Consider the following 17,813-nt stretch of genomic DNA (forward strand, 5'->3'; position numbering starts at 1 on the left):
AAATCTGTTCCTAAGTATGGGATTGCTGATAATAAATTAGTAATTACTGTTGCACCTCAAAAAGATATTTGGCCTCAGGGTAAGACATATCCTATAAATGCAGTTGCTATAACTAAAAATAAAATCACTGTACCAATTATTCAGGTATGTATATATATATAAGATCCATAGTAAATTCCCCGTCCTACATGTAAGTAAATACAAATAAAAAATATAGATGCTCCATTTGCGTGTAAGGTTCGGATAATTCAACCATTATTTACGTCTCGGCAGATGTGTACTACACTACTGAATGCTATTTCAATATTTGATGTATAATGTATAGCTAAAAATAGTCCAGTTACGATTTGAATTACCAAACATAACCCTAATAGGGATCCAAAATTTCATCAAAATGAAATATTTGTTGGGGCAGGTAAGTCAATTAAAGAGTTATTAATAATTTTAATTAAAGGATGTCTTAATCGTAAGGGTTTATTCATTAGTAATTATCTTATTTTACGAATAGGTCCCTGATTAATATTGGTGATTTTAACAACTGCTAGTAGTGCTAAAAATAAATAAATTATTATTATTATTGTAATAATGAATGTTGGTCTATTATATAATTTTTCTAAAGATATTGTTATTTCTTGATAATTGATTGAATTATCAATATTTATAGTTTCGGTGTTTTTGAAAAAGTCTATAAATATAGATATATCTAGAATAATTAATATTAATATGATAAATACTCACATTATTAATGTAATAATTATAGTGATTGATTTAGGCTGAAATATTTCGTTTGATGCAATTCTTGTAATGTAAATAAATAATACTAGTATACCACCAAGAAATGTTAAAAATAAAATATATGATAATCAATATCTTTCTATTATTGTTCCTGTTATTAATCCAACTAGGAAGGTTTGAAGGATAATAAAAAGCATTATTGATATTGGGTGTCTTAATTTAATAAAATTAATATTTATTTCATTTGATAATGATATAATTATTATTTTGATCATTTCAGGGGTTAGTTTATTTAAAATACCGGTTTTGGGGACCGATGATGAAAGCTTTTCCACCTCTGAAGTTTTAAAAGTGGGGGCTGGACTTATTTCCGGTTTACAAGACCGGCGTTTTTTTTAAACTATTAAAACTAATGTTTATATTCTCTATTTTTACTTCTTTATTGATTTATTTTGCTGGTGTTTATGTTTTTTCTTCTAAATGTAAACATTTATTAATGGTTCTTTTGAGATTAGAATATATTGTTCTTTCTTTATTTATGTTAGTTATTGTTTTTCTTATTGAGGTTGATTATGATTATTTTTTTCCTGTTATTTTTTTAATTTTTTCTGTTTGTGAGGGTGCTTTAGGTCTTTCTATTTTAGTTTCAATAATTCGTTCTCATGGTAATGATTTTTTTAATTCTTTTGGTTTATCTTTATGTTAAAGTATTTATTTATAACTATTTTTTTGATCCCTCTTTGTTTATTAAATAATTGTTGATGGTTGGTTCATTCTTTAATGTTTCTGTCGGGTTTCGTTTTTATAATTTGTGTTTATTCATATGCTGATTTGAATATAATTAGATATTATTTTGGTATTGATTATTTTTCTTTTAGTTTAATTTTACTTAGTTTTTGGATTTGTTCTTTAATAATCACTGCTAGAGGTTCAGTTTATTTAAGTTCATATCATTCTAATTTTTTTGTTTTTATGGTTTTGATTTTAATAATTATGCTTTATTGTTCATTTGCTAGATTAAGTCTTCTTTCTTTTTATATTTTTTTTGAGGCTAGATTAGTTCCTACTTTACTTTTAATTTTGGGTTGGGGTTATCAACCTGAGCGTTTGCAGGCTGGTGTTTATTTAATTTTTTATACTTTGGTTGCTAGATTACCTTTATTATTAGTTTTATTTAAGGTTTATGATTTTTCTAATACTTTATATTTTCCTTTATTGGTTGATTTTGGTTCTTATTATTTTATGTTTTATGTATTTATTATTTTGGCTTTTTTAGTTAAGATACCTATGTTTTTGGTTCATTTATGACTTCCTAAGGCTCATGTAGAGGCCCCTATTTCAGGTAGAATAATTCTTGCTGGTGTTTTATTAAAGTTAGGTGGTTATGGTATTTTTCGTGTTATAAAGGTTATTTCTTATTTGGGTTTAAAGTTTAATTATTTTTGATTGTCTTTAGGTTTATCTGGGGGTGTTATTGTAAGATTTACTTGTTTTCGTCAGGTTGATTTAAAGTCTTTAATTGCATATACTTCTGTTGCTCATATAAGAATGGTTATTGGTGGATTGATGACTATGAATTGATGAGGTTGTGTAGGTTCTCTTTCTCTAATGGTTGGTCATGGTTTATGTTCTTCTGGTTTATTTTGTTTATCTAATATTATTTATGAACGTTTAGGTAGACGAAGATTATTAATTAACAAGGGTATAATTAATTTGATGCCAAGAATGGCTTTATGATGATTTCTTTTAAGATCATCAAATATGGCTGCTCCTCCTTCTTTAAATTTGGTAGGTGAAATTAGATTATTAAATAGAATTATATCTTGATCTTCTTTTAGATTCTTTGCTTTGATTTTTTTATCTTTTTTTAGAGCTGTTTATACTTTGTATATATATTCTTATTCTCAGCATGGGAATTATTATTCTGGTGTTTATACTTGTTCTCTTGGTTATTTTCGTGAATATCATCTTTTACTTTTACATTGATTGCCTTTAAATATTCTCTGTTTAAAGGGTGAATATTTCTTTGTTTAGTTTGCTTAAGTATTTTAATTAAAAATATTGTTTTGTGGAATCAATGATATGAAGTTTTTCATCTTAGGCCGTGAATTTATTTTCTATTTGTTCTTTGAGTTTTTTTTTCTTTGTTTATTTCGAGAACTATAATTTTTATTTTAGGTATTTATTATTTAATAATTGATTATAGAGTTTTTGTTGAGTGAGAGCTTTTCAATTTAAATGGTTCTATAGTTGTTATAACTTTAATTTTGGATTGAATATCTCTTATTTTTATATCTTTTGTTATATATATTTCTTCTTTGGTTATTTATTATAGAGAGGATTATATATCTGGTGAAAAGAATATAAATCGTTTTATTATTATTGTTTTAATATTTATTCTTTCTATAGGTTTTTTATTTATTAGTCCTAATTTAATTAGAATTTTATTAGGTTGAGATGGTTTAGGTTTAGTTTCTTATTGTTTAGTTATTTATTATCAAAATGTAAAATCTTATAGTGCTGGTATATTAACTGCACTTTCTAATCGTATTGGTGATGTTGCTATTTTAATTTCTATTGCATGAATGTTAAATTTTGGTGGTTGAAATTATATTTATTATTATGATTTTATTTCTAATTCTTTTGAAATAAAGCTCATTACTATATTAATTGTTTTAGCAGCTATAACTAAGAGAGCTCAGATTCCTTTCTCTTCATGACTTCCTGCTGCTATAGCAGCTCCTACTCCTGTTTCTGCTTTAGTTCATTCTTCTACTCTTGTTACTGCTGGTGTTTATTTATTAATTCGTTTTAGACCAATATTGGATACTTATAATTGTGGTTGATTTTTACTTTTAATTGGTTGTATAACTATATTTATGGCTGGATTGGGCGCTAATTTTGAGTTTGATTTAAAGAAGATTATTGCTCTTTCTACTTTAAGACAACTTGGTTTAATAATAAGAATTTTGGCTATAGGTTATCCAAAGCTTGCATTTTTTCATTTATTGGCTCATGCTTTATTTAAGGCATTATTATTTATATGTGCAGGTTCAATAATTCATAATTTGAAGGATTCTCAGGATATTCGTTTTATAGGATCAATTGTTAATTTCATACCTTTAACTTCAGTTTGTTTTAATGTTTCTAGTTTATCTTTGTGTGGAATACCTTTTTTAGCGGGATTTTATTCAAAGGATTTAATTCTTGAGATGGTTTGTTTAAGATGAATTAATTGTTTAATTTTTTTTCTTTATTTTTTTTCTACTGGTTTAACTGCTTCTTATTCTTTTCGTTTGTTTTATTATTCAATATCTGGTGATAATAATTTTTATTCTAGATTTTCTTTTGATGATAAGGGTTATTATATTTCATTTGGAATAATTGGTCTATTGTTTGTTGCTGTTTTTGGTGGTAGTCTTTTATCTTGATTAATTTTTCCTATTCCTCATGTGATTGCTTTACCTTATTATTTAAAGTTTTTAACTATTACAGTTGTTATTTTAGGTGCTTATTTAGGTTATCTTATTTCTAATTTTGATTTTTCTCATAATTTATTTTCTTTAAGTATACTTTCTTTTGTTAGATTTGCTGGTTCTATATGATTTATACCTTTTCTTTCAACTAAGTTTATTAGATATATTCCTTTTAAAATAGGTTATTATTCATCTAAGTCATTTGATTATGGTTGAGGTGAATTACTTGGTGGTCAAGGTTTATATAGATTATTTATTTATTTAATTGGTTATATTCAAGGTTGATATGATTCTAATTTCAAGATTTATCTTTTAACTTTTATTTTTTGAATATTTATTTTGGTAATATTGTTTTTCGTTTACTTAAATAGCTTATAATTAGAGCGTGACACTGAAGATGTTAAGGAAGTATTTTTACTTTTAAGTATTTATAAATATAGATATATTATTTTTACAGTGAAAATGTAATGTTTTAGTTAAACTATATAAATTTTAGAAATGTTAACGGAGTTTAACCGCTAATATAAAAAGTTAGCAGCTTTCATATTGGCTTTACATTTCCTTAATTGGAACTATTATAGTTCAATTATATTATTAACAGTAATACGCCTCTTTTTGGCTTCAATTAATAAGAATAAGGGTAGTACATACCAATCTTCCAGGTCGAAACTGACTGCAATATTTCGTTTCTTATTCTATTTAAGGTTGATTGATAATATCAATACTTTTTGAATGCAACCCAAATGTTATATTTAACTACAACCCTTTATTCTGCTCATTGTAATGCTCCTTGGTTTCATTCATGGTATAGTCCTCCTAATAGAACAAGAATAAAAAATATTGTTGATACTGTTCAGATTATAATGTCTGAAGTTTTAAAAATAATTACAATTGGTAGAATTAGTGCAATTTCTACATCAAAAATTAAAAAGATTACTGCGATTAGGAAGAATCGTATTGAGAATGGTATTCGTGCTGATCTTTTTGGATCAAACCCACATTCAAATGGTGATCTTTTTTCTCGATCATTAATTAATTTTTTTGATAGTGTTGTTGCCAGGATTATAACAATTATTGGAATAATAAATCTAATGAAAACTCTTGTTGATAGAAATAGAATTGTTTTTCTTGATTTATATCAAGCTTTCTGATTGGAAGTCAAATGTACTATTTATACTAGAAAAACAATTATCTACCTCATCAATAAATAGAGATATATAAGAATAATCATACTACGTCTACGAAGTGTCAGTATCATGCTGCTGCTTCAAATCCAAAGTGATGTCTTGGTGAAAATTGATTTATTGAGTGTCGAAGTAGACATGTTGATAAAAAGATTGTTCCAATAATTACGTGTAAACCATGGAATCCTGTTGCAACAAAGAATGTTAATCCATAAACTGCATCTGCAATGGTAAAAGGTGCTTCTCAATATTCATATGCTTGAAGTATTGTAAAGTATAGTCCTAATAACACTGTGAAGAATAATCCTTGTAGTGCTTGAGTATGATTAGATTCCATTAAACTATGATGTGCTCATGTTACTGTTACTCCTGATGCTAAAAGAATAGCTGTATTAAGTAATGGAATTTGTATAGGGTTAAAGGGTTGAATTCCTATTGGAGGTCATAGTATTCCTAGTTCAATTGTTGGTGCTAATCTTCTTCTAAAGAATGCTCAAAAAAAAGAAACGAAAAATAATACCTCTGATGCAATAAATAAAATTATTCCTCATCGTAATCCAATTGATACAAATCCTGTATGTAATCCTTGATATGTTCCTTCTCGTACTACATCTCGTCATCATTGAATTATAGTTAGTAGGGTAATTCCAAATCCAATTATGAATAAGTTAATATTAAATACGTGGAATCATTTTGCTAGTCCTGATACTAGGACTATTGCTCCCATTGCTCCTGTTAATGGTCAAGGTCTATAGTCTACTAAGTGGAATGGGTGGTTTGAGTGAGTTGTTAACATAGGTTTAATATACTTCTCTAGAATATAGAGTTCTTAGAATTGAGAAAACATAGGCTTGAATTATTGCTACTGCTGATTCTAGAATTAATAGAAGTATTTGTCCAATAATTAGTAATGAGATTAAGTTTATTGCTATAGATGGTCCTGTGTTTCCTAATAAGGTTAATAATAAGTGTCCTGCAATTATATTTGCTGCCAACCGTACTGCTAATGTACCTGGTCGAATAACATTACTAATTGTTTCAATTAGTACTATAAATGATATTAATGCAGGCGGTGTACCTTGTGGTACAAGGTGTGTAAATATATGATTAGTATGGTTAATTCATCCAAATAATATAAATCTTAGCCATATAGGTAGGGCAATTGCAAATGTTAATGCTAAATGTCTTGTTCTAGTAAAAATATAAGGGAATAATCCTATGAAATTGTTAAATAATATTATAATAAAAATTGAGATGAAAATGAATGTTGTTCCATTAAATGATTTTGGTCCAAGAAGTGTTTTAAATTCATTATGTAAGGTTAAATTTAGTTTATTTCAGATAATGTTAATTCGTGATGGTGTAAGTCAAAATAGTGATGGGATTAATAATAGTCCTAGAAATGTTCTAGTTCAATTTAATGATAAATTAAAGATGTTAGTTGATGGGTCAAATGTTGAGAATAGATTTGTTATCATTTTCAATTTAAGTTTTTTATTTCAATTGTTCCTTTTTCTGCTCTTTTAATAAGGTTAGGTTTAAATGAGAAGAAGTTTATTTGATTAAACAAGATTAATGTAGCTGAAAATATAATGAATAGTGAGAATCATATAAGAGGGGATATTTGAGGGATTTGGATATAATTTCCCCATCAGAAGTAGTCGTTAATTTACTATTATTTGGTTTAAGAGACCATTACTTACTTTCAGTCATCTGATGAATTTCAAGGTGTACTAATTTTTTTTAGTTACTTTAGATTGACACTCTAATGTTATTTATTTTAACTAACTCCTTAAATTATCTTAGATAATCACTTAATAAATAAATTTACTGAAGTTCTTTCAATTACAATTGGTATAAATCTGTGGTTTGCTCCACAGATTTCTGAGCATTGTCCAAAGAATAATCCAGGTCGATTTATTGTGAATGTTCCTTGATTTAACCGACCTGGCGTTGCATCAATTTTAACCCCTAATGCAGGAACTGCTCATGAGTGTAGAACATCTGATGCTCTTGTTAATACTCGTACTTCTGTATTTATTGGTAGGATTGTTCGGTTATCTACATCTAGTAGTCGGAATCCATCATTTTCTAGGTCTTGTTCTGGTGTTATATAAGTGTCAAATTCTACGTCTATGAAGTCTGAATATTCATATCTTCAATATCATTGTCGTCCAATGGTTTTAATTGTAATTATTGCATCTACTGAATCATCAAGTAAATATAATAGTCGTAATGATGGAAGGGCAATAAAAATTAATATAATTGCTGGTAAAGCTGTTCAGATTGTTTCAATTAAATGTCCATGAAGTATATTACGGTTAGTATAGGCAATAAATAATATACAACTTAGGGCATAACCTACAATTACTGTAATTAATAATAATACGACCATAGTATGATCATGAAAGAATGATAATTGCTCCATTAATGGTGAAGCTCCATCTTGAAGAGATAAATTTGATCATGATGCCATTAATAAATATTTTCTAATAAAAGGTCAAACCTTTATTTGTAGAGCTTAAATCTACTGCACTAATCTGCCATATTAGAATCTAGAGATTAATGGTAATTCTGAGTAACTATGTTCTGCAGGAGGGTTATTTTGTAGTCATTCTGTTGATCTTCTTATGTTAGCTCTAAATATAATTGCTCGGTTTGTAATCATTCTTTCTCATATAATTACAATGAATATAATGATTCCTACAATAGAAATTGTAGACCCAATTCTTGATACTACGTTTCATGATGTATATGCGTCTGGGTAGTCAGAGTATCGTCAAGGTATTCCTGCTAATCCTAGGAAGTGTTGAGGAAAGAATGTTAAATTTACTCCAATGAATATAATTGTAAATTGGATTTTTAATCATGTATTATTTATAGTTAATCCTGTAAATAGTGGATATCATTGAATGACACCTCCTATAATTGCAAATACTGCTCCTATAGATAATACATAATGAAAGTGGGCTACTACATAATATGTATCATGTAACACAATATCAAGTGATGAATCTGCTAATACTAATCCTGTTAATCCACCAATTGTAAATAGGAAAATAAATCCTAGAGCTCATAATAATGGTGGATTGAACTTGAATTTAGTTCCATATAATGTAGCTAATCATCTAAATACCTTAATTCCTGTAGGTACAGCAATAATTATTGTTGCTGATGTAAAATATGCTCTTGTGTCAACATCCATTCCTACTGTAAATATATGATGTGCTCATACAATAAATCCTATTAGTCCAATTGATAGTATAGCATAAATTATACCTAATGTTCCAAATGATTCAATTTTTCCTCTTTCTTGACATACAATATATGAAATAAATCCGAACCCCGGTAGAATTAAAATATAAACTTCTGGGTGTCCAAAGAATCAAAATAGATGTTGATATAGAATTGGGTCACCCCTCCTGCAGGGTCAAAGAATGATGTATTTAAATTTCGATCTGTTAATAATATAGTAATAGCTCCTGCTAAAACTGGAAGTGAAAGAAGGAGAAGTAATGCTGTAATAGCTACAGATCATACAAATAAAGGTGTTTGATCTAAAGTTATACTTTCTGATCGTATATTAATTGCTGTTGTAATGAAATTCACTGCACCAAGAATAGATGATACACCTGCTAAGTGCAGTGAAAAAATAGCTAGATCTACAGATGCACCCCCGTGTGCAATAGCTCCTGCTAGAGGAGGGTAAACTGTTCATCCTGTACCAGCACCATTATCTACTATAGAAGATGTAAGAAGAAGGGTTAGTGAAGGTGGTAGTAATCAAAAACTTATATTATTTATTCGTGGAAATGCTATATCTGGTGCACCAATTATTAGTGGAACAAGTCAATTACCAAATCCACCAATTATAATAGGTATTACTATAAAGAAAATTATTACGAATGCGTGAGCTGTAATAATAACATTATAAATCTGGTCATCCCCAATTAGAGATCCGGGTTGGCCAAGTTCAGCACGAATAAGTATTCTTATTGATGTTCCTACTATTCCTGCTCATGCTCCAAATATAAAGTATAAAGTACCAATGTCCTTATGGTTTGTTGAGAATAATCATTTTTGCGGTAAGATGGCTGAATATTAGGTGGTAGACTGTAAATCTACTTATGAGATGTTTTCTCTCTTATCATATTTAGGTCTTATATTCAATTATGATTCTAGACTGCAATTCTAGAGGTGGAAAATTTTACTAAGGCCTAAAAGATTATTCTTTTAATTATAACTTTGACGGTTATTAGTTTGATTAACTTAAGTCCTTAGTATAATGAAATTAAGGTTGATGTTGAAATCAATCCTATTGTTGAAATTATTACTGTTATAGGAAGAATGATTCTTGATTTTTGGGACTTTATCTTTATAGATCACGAATTTTCTGTGTATGATATAATTAGAGCTGAGAATCTAATACGTATATAGTAGTAGAGTGTAATTGTAGTTAATACAACTATAATAGTTATAATAGTTGTTATATTGTTTTCTATTAATGATTGTATTACAATTCATTTTGGTAAGAATCCAAGGAATGGTGGTAGTCCACCTAAAGATAATAAAGATAAGAATATTATGAATTTAATTTCGGTTTTTATATTTCTGGCTGAATAAATTTGATTTATGAAAAATAAATTTATTTGCTTAAATAATAAAACTATAATTAATCTTAATAGTGAGTAAATAATGAAGTATAGTTCTCAGATGTTTTCTCTGACTGTTAATGATCTAATTATTCAACCTAGATGTCTGATTGATGAATATGCTAAAAGTTGTCGTAAGGATGTTTGATTTAAACCTCCTATTGCCCCAATAATAATTCTTAAGATAATAATTGTTCAAATAAAAGTTCTTAATTGAATACAATAAGATAAGACCATTATTGGGGCGATTTTTTGTCATGTTATTAATGTTAAACAACTATTTCATCTTGATGCTCCTATAACTTCTGGAAATCAGAAATGGAAAGGTGCAGCTCCAATCTTTAATAATAGTCTAGATCTAATTATTATTGATGGGATAAATTCTGTTTCCCATCCCATGGGATATTTTATTTGAATCAGCAAAATTGAAAATAATAATATTGTCGATGCTATTGCTTGGACAATAAAATATTTAATTGATGATTCATTTATTATTATATTTTTATTTCTTGTTAGGAGCGGAATAAATGAAAGTAAGTTGATCTCAAGTCCTATTCAAACCCCAAATCAGGAATTTGATGAAATGGACAGGATCGTTCCTATCATTAATGTTGATAGGAAGAGAAGTTTTGTAGAGTTGTTGGTCATTAAAAAGGAGAGGATTGATACCTCTATAAATGGGGTATGAATCCATTAGCTTGTTTAGCTTACCTTTTTACATTAAGGTGTATGTTGCACGTTAGTTTTTGATACTAAAGGAGGTAGTTTAATTCTATCTTATGTAATTTTAATGAAGGTAATTTTATTTACTTTATTTACCCAATCAAGGTAACCCTTTAATCAGGCACTTCATTTATTTAATATATAAATCGAAAGTTTTTTTTTGAAATTCTTTTATGTATTATTTTGTTTAATTAGGATTAATTTATCCTGCTCATTTTATTTATATATATATATGTATATAATACATAATTTATATTAATATATTACATTTAATTGAAATTAAAGTATTATAAGTTCATCTTACCATAATCAATTGATTATTTTAATGCAATTATTTACCTAGGATTATAGCTACTTATGTTTTTAGCTTAAATTAGGTTATTATAATATAATATATATAATAATATGTAATTTAATATTTAATATTATTATAATTGGATATAATAACTAAAATTATTAATTTAAATATAAAATATTATAATTAATATAAATAATTATATTAATTATAATAATATAATTATGTAAATTATCTATAATTAGATTATTTAACTAATATATATGAAAGTTAACTTAATATAAAAAAAAGAATTCATATTAATAACATATTATATTAAATTACATAATTATATAAATATATTTATTATATTATTTAATCTTTATTTATTTATTAGTGAAAAGAAAGATTAAATAAGAAAGAATATAATACATTTATTGCTATACATGTTCCATATTAATCTTTAATTATATATAATAGAGAAGTTGTTGTGGTCATACAAAGGGGGGTTTCTTTTTTTTTTGGTTAATGTTTGTGGTTTTTTTCTTTTTTTTCTTTAAATATTTGAATCTTTTATTTTTTCCTGAATTAATAGATTTAAAATTTTCTTATTTTTTATTTTTAAAAGTTTTGTTCTTGCTTGTTTATTCACTTTTTCTTTGTATTATATGTAAGTTTTGTTAGACTAAATGTTCTTTTTGCAGTAATTTGATTTAATTATCAAGTGATTTTGGATTTAGCAATTGATTTAGTATCGGCATAATTCGTGCCAGCAGCTGCGGTTATACGATTGATACAAGTGAATATTATTGGTTAAAACAGTTGTTTATATTATTAGGGTTTTATATAAATTTGTAAGGTGAAATGTTAAAATTTATTTGTGGCCCTTTTTATGAATCTGTGAAATTTAAATAATAAACTAGGATTAGATACCCTATTATTTTAAATGTTAATTATATTTACCAGGGTACTATTAGTTAAGGTCTTTAAACACAAAGAATTTGGCGGTATCTCATTCCATTCAGAGGAACCTACCCCATGATTGATAATACACGATTTACTCTACTTAATTTATTTGTTTGTATATCTCCGTTATCAGAGAATCTTTTTAGAGTTATAATTCTCAAGATTTATAATTATAAAATATTTCAGGTCAAGGTGCAGCTTATAGTTAAGAGGAGGTGGGTTACAATAGATTTTTGTTTATATCGGATTTGATTGTGAAATACTGTTAATGAAGGTGGATTTGATAGTAATTTAATTTATTTAATTTAACTGATATTGGCTCTGAGATGTGTACACATCGCCCGTCGCTCTCATTATTGATTATTCTATTTTATTTTAAAGTAGCTTCAATTTAGATGAGATAAGTCGTAACATAGTAGATGTACTGGAAAGTGTATCTAGGAAGAGTTTCAAGATATAACTTATTAGTAAAGTGTTTCATTTACACTGAAAATTTTTCTGTGCAAATCAGGATATCTTGATTATTTATTTTATTATATTAATTTTTTGTTTATTTAATTATTTAATATAAATAATTTTATTGTATTTTTGTCTTAGTATATTTTATAGAATTGATTTTTTAAATTATAGTTTATTGGTAATGTAAGTGTTTTATGAAATATTATTTTAAATTTTTTTAAGTAGATTTTATTTATTGTACCTTTTGTATCTTGGTTTATCAAAATTTTAGTATTTATTTTACTTGTCTCGATTTGGGTTGATTTATAAATAATTTATAGTTAATGTATCATAATTATTATTAAATTATTTATAGAAATGAGATGTTAATCGTTTCCCAAGATATCTAGTTTCTTAAGAAAAAATTTAATTTTTTGAAGTTATTTGTTTTTATTTAATTTTTTAAGTAAAAATATTAACTTATTTATTCTTTAAGGGATAAGCTTTGAAGTTAATAACCTATAATTTATTTTATAGAAATATAATAGTAAGCTTTAAACCAGCTATCTTTAAGATTACGTTTCAGTTCATTATTTTTTATTTTGATTTTATAAATATTTTAGGTTTTTTATTAAGATTATTAATTTAATTTTAAAATTTTTGTAATAATGATAGAATTAGTATATTTATTTGTATGAAATTTTTACCTTGTGAACTTATTATAAGGAACTAGGCAAAATTGATTTCCGCCTGTTTATCAAAAACATGTCCTCTTGTTTATATTTTGAGGTGTGGCCTGCTCACTGAGCGTATTTTTAAAGAGCCGCGGTATTTTGACCGTGCAAAGGTAGCATAATCATTAGTCTCTTAATTAGTGGCTGGAATGAATGGCTTGACGAGAAATCAACTGTCTCTTAATAAATTTTTGAATTTAACTTTTGAGTCAAAAGGCTTAAATTCTTCTTTAGGACGAGAAGACCCTATAGAGCTTGACATTTTACTTTTATATAGTTTTTTGTTTGTCTTTCTATATTTAATGATGATGTTTTGTTGGGGTGACATGAAGAATAGATATACTCTTCATTATTATATCATTTATTTATGTTTGTTATTTTGATCCATAATTTATGATCATAAGATTAAGTTACCTTAGGGATAACAGCGTAATTGTTTTTGAGAGCTCATATCGACAAAGCAGATTGCGACCTCGATGTTGGATTAAGAAAAATTTTGGGTGCAGGAGCCCAATGATTAGGTCTGTTCGACCTTTAAATTCTTACATGATCTGAGTTCAGACCGGCGTGAGCCAGGTCGGTTTCTATCCTAAGATTGTTAATCCATATTAGTACGAAAGGACCATATGGTTAAAATATTTTTTGTTATATTGATTAATATTAATTTATTTACTATTTTGACAGATTAATGTGTTGAATTTAGAATTCATTTATGTAGATTTTTTCTACAAATAGTATTGATACTTTATGATTTATTTATATTTATTTTGAATTTTCTTTTATTGGTTATTTGTGTTTTGATTAGTGTTGCCTTTTTAACTTTATTAGAGCGTAAGGTTTTAGGTTATATTCAGATTCGAAAGGGTCCAAATAAGGTAGGTTTTGTTGGAATTCCTCAGCCATTTAGAGATGCTATTAAGTTAATTTGTAAGGAGCAGCCAATTCCTATTATATCTAATTACCTACTTTATTATTTTTCCCCTGTTTTTAATTTAATGATTTCTTTAGCCGTTTGAGTAATTTTTCCTTATTTAACTTATATGTGTTCTTTTTCTTATGGATTTTTATTTTTTTTATGTTGTACTAGATTAGGTGTTTATACTGTTATAATTGCTGGTTGATCTTCTAATTCAAATTATTCATTATTAGGTTCTCTTCGTTCTGTTGCTCAAACAATTTCTTATGAAGTTAGTTTAGCTTTAATTTTATTGTCTTTAATTATTTTAATCGGTAGTTTTAATATGTTTGACTTTATAAACTATCAGCTTTATTGTTGATTTATTATTATTTCTTTTCCTTTAGCTTTAGCTTGTTTTGCTTCTTGCTTAGCTGAACTAATCGTACTCCTTTTGATTTTGCTGAAGGGCAATCTGAGTTAGTTTCAGGATTTAATATTGAGTATGGTGCGGGTGGTTTTACTTTAATTTTTTTAGCTGAATATACTAGAATTGTCTTCATAAGAATGTTATTGGCTTTAATTTTTTTGGGCGGTGATTTTTATTCTTTTATATTTTTTATTAAGCTTGCTATTATATCTTTTGGTTTTATTTGGGTTCGTGGAACATTACCACGGTTCCGTTATGATAAATTAATGTACTTAGCTTGAAAAAGTTTTTTACCTTTATCTTTGAATTTTTTTATTTTCTTTGTTGGTTTAAAGATTTTATTTATCTCATTTGTTTAGTGAAATTTTTTGATAAAAGTTAATAGAAGAGTTAAACTTCTAATTTTATGTTTTCAAAACATATGCTTTTCCTAAGCTAATTAACTTTATTCCTTAATTAATTTATCTCATGCGTTTGCGACATGGACATTAATTAAGAAATATGTGAAGTAAATAATTGTTAAGATTTGACCTGTTATAATATAAGGTTCTTCAACAGGTCGTTTACCAATTCACGTTAGTAAGCATACAACAACTACTATAATTCAGAATAAAATTTGATTAATAGGGTAAAATTGAATGCCTCGGAATGGTGTTTTATTATAAAATGGTAAAATTATTAAGATTCTAATTGATAAAAATAATGCAATAACACCTCCTAACTTATTAGGGATAGATCGTAGAATTGCATATGCAAATAGGAAATATCATTCTGGTTGAATGTGAACTGGTGTTACTAATGGGTTGGCAGGTACAAAGTTATCTGGATCTCCTAATAGGTAAGGATTAATTAAACATAGTATAATTAATAATGATGTTATTATTACAAATGTAATAGAATCCTTAAAGGTAAAGTATGGATGGAATGGAATTTTTTCAATATCTCCATTTAGTCCAAGAGGATTATTAGATCCTGTTTGGTGAAGAAAAAATAAATGAATTGTGCTATAGCAGCAATAATAAATGGTAATACAAAATGGAATGTGAAGAATCGATTTAATGTTGCATTATCAACAGCGAATCCTCCTCATACTCATTGGACTAAATCTGTTCCTAAGTATGGGATTGCTGATAATAAATTAGTAATTACTGTTGCACCTCAAAAAGATATTTGGCCTCAGGGTAAGACATATCCTATAAATGCAGTTGCTATAACTAAAAATAAAATCACTGTACCAATTATTCAGGTATGTATATATATATAAGATCCATAGTAAATTCCCCGTCCTACATGTAAGTAAATACAAATAAAAAATATAGATGCTCCATTTGCGTGTAAGGTTCGGATAATTCAACCATTATTTACGTTTCGGCAGATGTGTACTACACTACTGAATGCTATTTCAATATTTGATGTATAATGTATAGCTAAAAATAGTCCAGTTACGATTTGAATTACCAAACATAACCCTAATAGGGATCCAAAATTTCATCAAAATGAAATATTTGTTGGGGCAGGTAAGTCAATTAAAGAGTTATTAATAATTTTAATTAAAGGATGTCTTAATCGTAAGGGTTTATTCATTAGTAATTATCTTATTTTACGAATAGGTCCCTGATTAATATTGGTGATTTTAACAACTGCTAGTAGTGCTAAAAATAAATAAATTATTATTATTATTGTAATAATGAATGTTGGTCTATTATATAATTTTTCTAAAGATATTGTTATTTCTTGATAATTGATTGAATTATCAATATTTATAGTTTCGGTGTTTTTGAAAAAGTCTATAAATATAGATATATCTAGAATAATTAATATTAATATGATAAATACTCACATTATTAATGTAATAATTATAGTGATTGATTTAGGCTGAAATATTTCGTTTGATGCAATTCTTGTAATGTAAATAAATAATACTAGTATACCACCAAGAAATGTTAAAAATAGAATATATGATAATCAATATTTTTCTATTATTGTTCCTGTTATTAATCCAACTAGGAAGGTTTGAAGGATAATAAAAAGCATTATTGATATTGGGTGTCTTAATTTAATAAAATTAATATTTATTACATTTGATAATGATATAATTATTATTTTGATCATTTCAGGGGTTAGTTTATTTAAAATACCGGTTTTGGGGACCGATGATGGAAGCTTTTCCACCTCTGAAGTTTTAAAAGTGGGGGCTGGACTTATTTCCGGTTTACAAGACCGGCGTTTTTTTTAAACTATTAAAACTAATGTTTATATTCTCTATTTTTACTTCTTTATTGATTTATTTTGCTGGTGTTTATGTTTTTTCTTCTAAACGTAAACATTTATTAATGGTTCTTTTGAGATTAGAATATATTGTTCTTTCTTTATTTATGTTAGTTATTGTTTTTCTTATTGAGTTTGATTATGATTATTTTTTTCCTGTTATTTTTTTAGTTTTTTCTGTTTGTGAGGGTGCTTTAGGTCTTTCTATTTTAGTTTCAATAGTTCGTTCTCATGGTAATGATTTTTTTAATTCTTTTGGTTTATCTTTATGTTAAAGTATTTATTTATAACTATTTTTTTGATCCCTCTTTGTTTATTAAATAATTGTTGATGGTTGGTTCATTCTTTAATGTTTCTGTCGGGTTTTGTTTTTATAATTTGTGTTTATTCATATGCTGATTTGAATATAATTAGATATTATTTTGGTATTGATTATTTTTCTTTTAGTTTAATTTTACTTAGTTTTTGGATTTGTTCTTTAATAATCACTGCTAGAGGTTCAGTTTATTTAAGTTCATATCATTCTAATTTTTTTGTTTTTATGGTTTTGATTTTAATAATTATGCATTATTGTTCATTTGCTAGATTAAGTCTTCTTTCTTTTTATATTTTTTTTGAGGCTAGATTAGTTCCTACTTTACTTTTAATTTTGGGTTGGGGTTATCAACCTGAGCGTTTGCAGGCTGGTGTTTATTTAATTTTTTATACTTTGGTTGCTAGATTACCTTTATTATTAGTTTTATTTAAGGTTTATGATTTTTCTAATACTTTATATTTTCCTTTATTGGTTGATTTTGGTTCTTATTATTTTATGTTTTATGTATTTATAATTTTGGCTTTTTTAGTTAAGATACCTATGTTTTTGGTTCATTTATGACTTCCTAAGGCTCATGTAGAGGCCCCTATTTCAGGTAGAATAATTCTTGCTGGTGTTTTATTAAAGTTAGGTGGTTATGGTATTTTTCGTGTTATAAAGGTTATTTCTTATTTGGGTTTAAAGTTTAATTATTTTTGATTGTCTTTAGGTTTATCTGGGGG

General features: G+C 26.6%; 2 long non-coding RNA genes across 3 annotated transcripts in view; one reads left to right on the plus strand and one right to left on the minus strand.

Annotated features, from left to right (window-relative positions):
• Positions 1-17,813, plus strand: part of LOC126313971 (uncharacterized) — a 112,797-nt gene that overhangs the window by 52,663 nt on the left and 42,321 nt on the right. The window lies entirely within an intron of this gene.
• The window catches only part of LOC126313975 (uncharacterized), a 63,482-nt gene continuing 51,066 nt past the window's right edge, over positions 5,398-17,813 (minus strand). Inside the window, exon 2 of the long non-coding RNA XR_007555568.1 lies at positions 5,398-6,115. This is a non-coding gene — a long non-coding RNA (uncharacterized LOC126313975). The remainder of the gene's footprint in view (positions 6,116-17,813) is intronic.

The sequence above is a fragment of the Schistocerca gregaria genome, unplaced genomic scaffold (genome assembly GCF_023897955.1).
Source record: "Schistocerca gregaria isolate iqSchGreg1 unplaced genomic scaffold, iqSchGreg1.2 ptg000515l, whole genome shotgun sequence".
NCBI lineage: Eukaryota > Metazoa > Arthropoda > Insecta > Orthoptera > Acrididae > Schistocerca > Schistocerca gregaria.